The sequence below is a fragment of the Cherax quadricarinatus genome, chromosome 64, assembly GCF_038502225.1.
Source record: "Cherax quadricarinatus isolate ZL_2023a chromosome 64, ASM3850222v1, whole genome shotgun sequence".
NCBI lineage: Eukaryota > Metazoa > Arthropoda > Malacostraca > Decapoda > Parastacidae > Cherax > Cherax quadricarinatus.
Window position 1 is genome coordinate 13,023,065 of NC_091355.1, and position 7,500 is coordinate 13,030,564.

The following is a 7,500-nucleotide window of genomic DNA, read 5'->3' on the forward strand; positions in this document are numbered from 1 at the left end:
AAAGCCCATCGACTACACGAGGGTTATTAAAGCAGCACACAACCTTTTCACCACAAGATAATACTTTAATCCCTAAAATTAGGGTTAGGTAAAATCTCAGCATATATACACTGAGAAACACGCATCTCCTTTATATATATATCACTTACCCTATCAAACTCCCCTCTCTCCCAATTATTGAACAGTACCTTATACTTTTATCTCTAAAAATGTGCACTGAATTTCATTTTCCGTAACTTTCGTAGTGTTTTTTTTTTTTCAGTACTGCCAATCCCCCTCCTGTCTTCCCTACTCTCTCTTCCAAACACAAGTCGAATTTGAGAGAGAGAGAGAGAGAGAGAGAGAGAGAGAGAGAGAGAGAGAGAGAGAGAGAGAGAGAGAGAGACTGACTTTTTTTTGTGAGCGCACGTGATTGTGTTTTTGTGTCTATGTTGAAACACCAAGTTGTACTCGCCTCGTTATCGTTGCGGAGGTCGAGTCTTGGATACTGACCCACAATATCGATTTCTCTTTAACTGTCTTTAAATTCCTGGCCTCTTGCACTCTATCATATAAAATCCTACAACCTTGTACGGATTCTCTATCCACCATATTCTTATCCAGGTCATTCCTCCCTCAGACTGAAGTCCATCTTAACTTCCTTGTGAATCCCTTGTTTCCGTGCCTCCTTGTTTTCGAAACTCTGGTTTCAGTCTCTCTCATGCGTACGTAGTCCACTGTGTTTCTTTTATTTCTTCCCTGAGTCTATTCTAATATTAAAAGTCTCAGTTTCTTTCGATTTTTTTTCTGGTAATCTGCTGCTCCTCTTACTGAAGCACTAATCTTCTTGTGCGCCTCAATATTTTTTTCTGAGTTCTAGATATGTTTCATCAGGCGATGATTCCTAGTTGGCGCTGCATACATAAATTTTATGTACATGATGTACAGGACCCTTCAACACACTGCTTATGTTTCTGTACGCTGTTCATAAGTTCGAGCAAATGCTGCGAACTCCTTTTTGATATGCATAGTGATATTTTTTTTTACTCCTAGGTCCTTCTCATTTTCTGAGGCCTACAGTCTATATTAAATGTATTCTGTATCCTGCCATCTTTCTTATTCCCCGATATTCATAACCTTGCAACTGTTGGAGGTTAAGTCCATTAGCCACCTGTCTGACCAGTCCTCCAGCCTCTCTACGTCCTCTTGAAGCCTTACCATGTCTTCCGTATTTATTATCCTCATTAATTTTCCATTACCAGCAACCAGGGACACACAGTACTATCTCATCAGGCATGACATTTATGTATAACAGAACACCACTCGTCACGCTCATCCATCCCGATACCTTTTCCCAGGCCATTACTCTCCCCCCATCCTTCCTCTGAGACGTTGAGACTCACCACCTCCGAGAGAGAACTCAACACCTCCACGTCGTGAGTTCTGGATCTTTTGAATAACTGTAGATAATCAGTCATACTACACTGCTGAGAGCTACTCACACTTCAGTATACACCTATACATATGGGATCATAGCCCATTAAATCTCATTACAAAAGCTTAGTGATCAAAGCAAATATAATAATACACAATCCGCACATAGAAGCAGTGTGACTTTGTTAATGGTCCAAGTCTGACCGAAACGTCGTCATAAGCTTTTCCCTCCTATGTGCGGGTTATCTGTGTATCGTGAAGTAGAGAGACATAAGTGCAACTAATGTGACATTTTATTGTGGCAACGTTTCGCTCTCCAGGAGCTTTATCAAGCCGTCACAAACAATACATGGACACAGAAGGTATATACAGGCTTAGACTGAGGTGTAATACTAGTAGTAGTAGTAATACAAACGGGACTGGAACAATACACACTATTTGTGTACTGTTCCAGCCACGGTATTGTACCTTCTTGTTCATTAAATATAATAATAACTGATCCAATGGAGTGCACTTCCTGCCTGCTTAATCTGCGTATGAATATCTCTTAACGCACAGTGTCAAATATTTTCAGAAATATACAACCAACAATCTCTCTCCTTCGTATTTAAACTGTTACCAGGTACATGAACTCCAGCTGGTTTTCGAGCCTAAATTAACCTCTCCAGTGAATACATAACTCATGGTAAGCGCTAATTCCATGTGGGTCACTCAGCGTAAGACCTAGTGGAGGCTTGATCTTCCGTCTGCTGAGTGCGAGATAGGACGCACTTACTGCTTGTACTCGGCTTTATTTTCCCTTCTCTCCAGTGCTTCATCACTCTCCTAATTATCAACTCAATTACCAGACTATGTATAATAAGAATATTCCTACCTGTGCTTCAGTTTTACCTGTTTATCTTCTTCCTGAATCTTGGGATAACATTGCCTCTTTTCCAGCTCTCTCTTTTTCCGTAACCTGTAGACAGTGTTACAGAATCAATCAGTACACAAATAACCTGCGAGTTATTTGTGTATTGTTCCAGTCACGGTATTGTGTCATTTTATACTCAATCTCTCTTTTTGTTTCAACTTGTTCAGTTCAGCGAGAAACTTTTTCACTACGACCCCTGTTGTGTTGACAGTCTCCAGTGGTGAGTTCTTCCTGGCCTTCTCTGCCCCACTGGCGTTCTTCCTAGCCTGCTCTGCCCCACTGGCGTTCTTCCTGGCCTGCTCTGTACCACTGGTGCTTTTTTCTGACCTGTTCTGCACCACTGACCGACATGCATCCGTTAATGCCTCCTTCAAACACAGGCTTAGTTCTTCCTCATGAACCTCTTTGCTAGTCTCTGATAACTCAATACCAACAACACCGCCACCACCCATCCCAGTGTCACCATCCAGGCCTGGGTTCCAAACTGGTGCTGCATACTCCAATATAGGCCTAACGTACACGGTGTACAGAGTCCTGAAAGATTCCTTAATGAGATTTCGGAATGCTATTCTTAGGTTTGCTAGTCGCCCATATGCTGCAGCAGTTATTTGGTTGATGTGCGTCTCAGGAGATGCGCTCGGTATTATATTCACCCAAAGATCCTTTTCCTTGAGTGAGCTTCGAAGTCTTTGGCCTCTAGACTGTACACTATTTGCGGTCTTCTTTCCCATTCCCTAATCTTCATGACTTTGCACTTGGTGGGGTTGAACTCAAGGAGCCAGTTTCTGAACCAGGCATGCACCCTGTCCATAGTCGATGGCCTCCACTCCAAACCAACAGATACAGATACTAATGCCGGAAAAAAACTACCCCCCCCAGTACCAACAATACCACCAGTCCGATGACATTCTTCTTTGCAAATATACAAGGTCTAAAGCCAGCAACAAACAACAAAATACCTTTCATCCGTGGACTGCTTGCAGAGGCAAAGGCAATGTTCGCGGCCTTCACTGAGACCCACATAAAGGATCACTTGGACAACGAAATATGGATCCCAGGTTACAACCTATACAGATGTGACAGTGAACAGGCAAAAGGAGGGGGGGGTTGGCCTGTACATTGCAGAGTCACTTGTTTGCACAGAACTGCTTAATGCCTCAAATGATGTAGTGGAAGTTTTAGCAGTAAAGATCGAGAACCAAAACCTAGTCATTGTGGTAGTCTACAAGCCTCCGGATGCAACATCCCAGCAATTCCAGGAACAGCTGTTAAAAATTGACCACTGTCTGGAAAATCTTCCAGCTCCTGCACCCAACATCTTGCTCCTGGGGGATTTCAACTTAAGGCACCTAAAATGGAGGAATATAGCAAATAATATTGTTGCAGTAATAACACCAGGAGGCAGCTCAGATGAAAACTCACACTCACACGAGCTTTTAAATCTCTGCACAAAATTCAATTTAAACCAGCAAATAATAGAGCCTACTAGACTGGAGAATACACTAGACCTCATCTTCACTAACAATGATGATCTAATAAGAAATGTCACCATATCAAAAACAATATACTCAGATCACAACATAATTGAGGTTCAGACATGTATGCGCGGAGCCCCAGACCGACATAATGAGATTAGTCACGAGGGAGCATTCACCAAATTCAACTTCAATAACAAAAACAAAGTGGGACCAAGTAAACCAAGTCCTAACCGATGTAAGCTGGGAAGATATACTAAGCAACACAGACCCCAACTTATGCCTAGAACAGATTAACTTGGTGGCACTCTATGTATGCACAAGGCTTTTTCCTCTAAGAAAAAGTAGTAGATGTAAAATAGAAAGAGACAGGCGCTCCCTTTACAGGCGACGGAAAAGAATAACAGAGCTGCTAAAAGAGGTCAATATATCTGAAATGCGTAGGGAGACACTGGTCAGAGAAATAGCAAACATCGAACTTAAGCTAAAGGAATCTTATAGGAGTCAGGAATCGCGGGAAGAACTAAAAGTCATAAATGAAATCGAAAGAAACCCAAAGTATTTCTTCTCCTATGCCAAATCAAAGTCGAGAACAACGTCCAGTATTGGGCCCCTACTTAAACAAGATGGGTCCTACACAGATGACAGCAAGGAAATGAGTGAGCTACTCAAGTCCCAATATGACTCAGTTTTTAGCAAGCCGCTAACCAGACTGAGAGTCGAAGATCAAAATGAATTTTTTATGAGAGAGCCACAGAATTTGGTTAACACAAGCCTATCTGATGTTATCCTGACGCCAAATGACTTCGAACAGGCGATAAATGACATGCCCATGCACTCTGCCCCAGGGCCAGACTCATGGAACTCCGTGTTCATCAAGAACTGCAAGAAGCCCCTATCACGAGCCTTTACCATCCTATGGAGAGGGAGCATGGACACGGGGGTCGTCCCACAGTTACTAAAAACAACAGACATAGCCCCACTCCACAAAGGGGGCAGTAAAGCAACAGCAAAGAACTACAGACCGATAGCACTAACATCCCATATCATAAAAATCTTTGAAAGGGTCCTAAGAAGCAAGATCACCACCCATCTAGAAACCCATCAGTTACACAACCCAGGGCAACATGGGTTTAGAACAGGTCGCTCATGTCTGTCTCAACTATTGGATCACTACGACAAGGTCCTAGATGCACTAGAAGACAAAAAGAATGCAGATGTAATATATACAGACTTTGCAAAAGCCTTCGATAAGTGTGACCATGGCGTAATAGCGCACAAAATGCGTGCTAAAGGAATAACAGGAAAAGTCGGTCGATGGATCTATAATTTCCTCACTAACAGAACACAGAGAGTAGTAGTCAACAGAGTAAAGTCCGAGGCAGCTACGGTGAAAAGCTCTGTTCCACAAGGCACAGTACTCGCTCCCATCTTGTTCCTCATCCTCATATCTGACATAGACAAGGATGTCAGCCACAGCACCGTGTCTTCCTTTGCAGATGACACCCGAATCTGCATGACAGTATCTTCCATTGCAGACACTGCAAGGCTCCAGGCGGACATCAACCAAATCTTTCAGTGGGCTGCAGAAAACAATATGAAGTTCAACGATGAGAAATTTCAATTACTCAGATATGGTAAACACGAGGAAATTAAATCTTCATCAGAGTACAAAACAAATTCTGGCCACAAAATAGAGCGAAACACCAACGTCAAAGACCTGGGAGTGATCATGTCGGAGGATCTCACCTTCAAGGACCATAACATTGTATCAATCGCATCTGCTAGAAAAATGACAGGATGGATAATGAGAACCTTCAAAGCTAGGGATGCCAAGCCCATGATGACACTCTTCAGGTCACTTGATCTATCTAGGCTGGAATATTGCTGCACACTAACAGCACCTTTCAAGGCAGGTGAAATTGCTGACCTAGAAAATGTACAGAGAACCTTCACGGCGCGCATAACGGAGATAAAACACCTCAATTACTGGGAGCGCTTGAGGTTCCTGAACCTGTATTCCCTGGAACGCAGGCGGGAGAGATACATGATTATATACACCTGGAAAATCCTAGAGGGACTAGTACCGAACTTGCACACGAAAATCACTCACTACGAAAGCAAAAGACTTGGCAGACGATGCAACATCCCCCCAATGAAAAGCAGGGGTGTCACTAGCACGTTAAGAGACCATACAATAAGTGTCAGGGGCCCGAGACTGTTCAACTGCCTCCCAGCATACATAAGGGGGATTACCAACAGACCCCTGGCAGTCTTCAAGCTGGCACTGGACAAGCACCTGAAGTCGGTTCCTGACCAGCCGGGCTGTGGCTCGTACGTTGGTTTGCGTGCAGCCAGCAGTAACAGCCTGGTTGATCAGGCTCTGATCCACCAGGAGGCCTGGTCACAGACCGGGCCGCGGGGGCGTTGACCCCCGGAACTCTCTCCAGGTAAACTCCAGGTATATCCCTTTGTAGTTCTTCCTGGTCCTCGTCCCATTGAATGAATGTGTGTGTGTGTGTGTGTGTGTGTGTGTGTGCAGCTGAATGTGCATCTGTTCAGGTGTGTGTGTCTGTGTGTGCAGCCGTGTGGGTGTGTGCGCGTGTGTGTACTCACCTAGTTGTGGTTGCAGGAGTCGAGTCACAGCTCCTGGCCCCGCCTCTTCACTGTGTGTGTGTGTGTGTGTGTGTGTGTGTGTGTGTGTGTATGTGTGTGTGTGTGTGTGTGTATGTGTGTGTGTGTGTGTGTGTTTTGAAGGTGTGTCTGCGAAGCTGTGTGTGTCTGTACTCACCTAATTGTAGTTTCAGGGGTCGACTCAGCTCCTGGCCACGCCTCGTCACCGAGTGGTACTAGGTCCCCTCTCTCCCTGCTCCCTGAGCTTTATCATACCTCATCTTAAAGCTATGTATGGTTCCTGCCTCCACTACCTCACCTGCTAGGTTATTCCACTTCCTGACTACTCTATGACCAAAGTAATACTTCCTAACATCCCTTTGGCTCATCTGGGTCTTCAACTTCCAATTGTGACCCCTTGTTTCTGTGTACCCTCTCTGGAACATTCTGTCTGTCCACCTTGTCTACTCCACGCAGTATTTTGTATGTCGTTATCATGTCTGCTCTAACCTTCCTGTCCTCAAGTGTCGTCAGGCCGATTTCCCTTAACCTCTCTTCATAGGACATTCCCCTTAGCTCTGGAACTAACCTTGTCGCAAACTTTTGCACTTTCTCTAATTTCTTGACTTGCTTGATCAAGTGTGGTTCCAAACAGGTGCTGCATACTCCAGTATGGACCTGACGTACACGGTGTACAGTGTCTTCAACGATTCCATACATAGGTATCGGAACGCTGTTCTCAGGTTTGCCAGGCGCCCGTATGCTGCAGCAATTATCTAGTTGATGTGTGCTTCCGGAGACGTGCTCGGTGTTATACTCACCCAAAGATCTTTCTCCTTGAGCAAGGTTTGCAGTGTTTGGCCACCTAGCCTATATTCCGTCTGAGGTCTTCTTTGCTTTTCCCCGATCTTCATGACTGCATTTGGCGGGGTTGAATTCGAGAGGCCAGTTGCTGGACCAGGTGTCCAGCCTGTCCAGGTCTCTTTGAAATCCTGCCTGATCCTCGTCTGATTTAATTCTCATCATTAACTTCACATCATCTGCGAACAGGGACACTTCTGAGTCTAACCCTTCCATCATAAATGT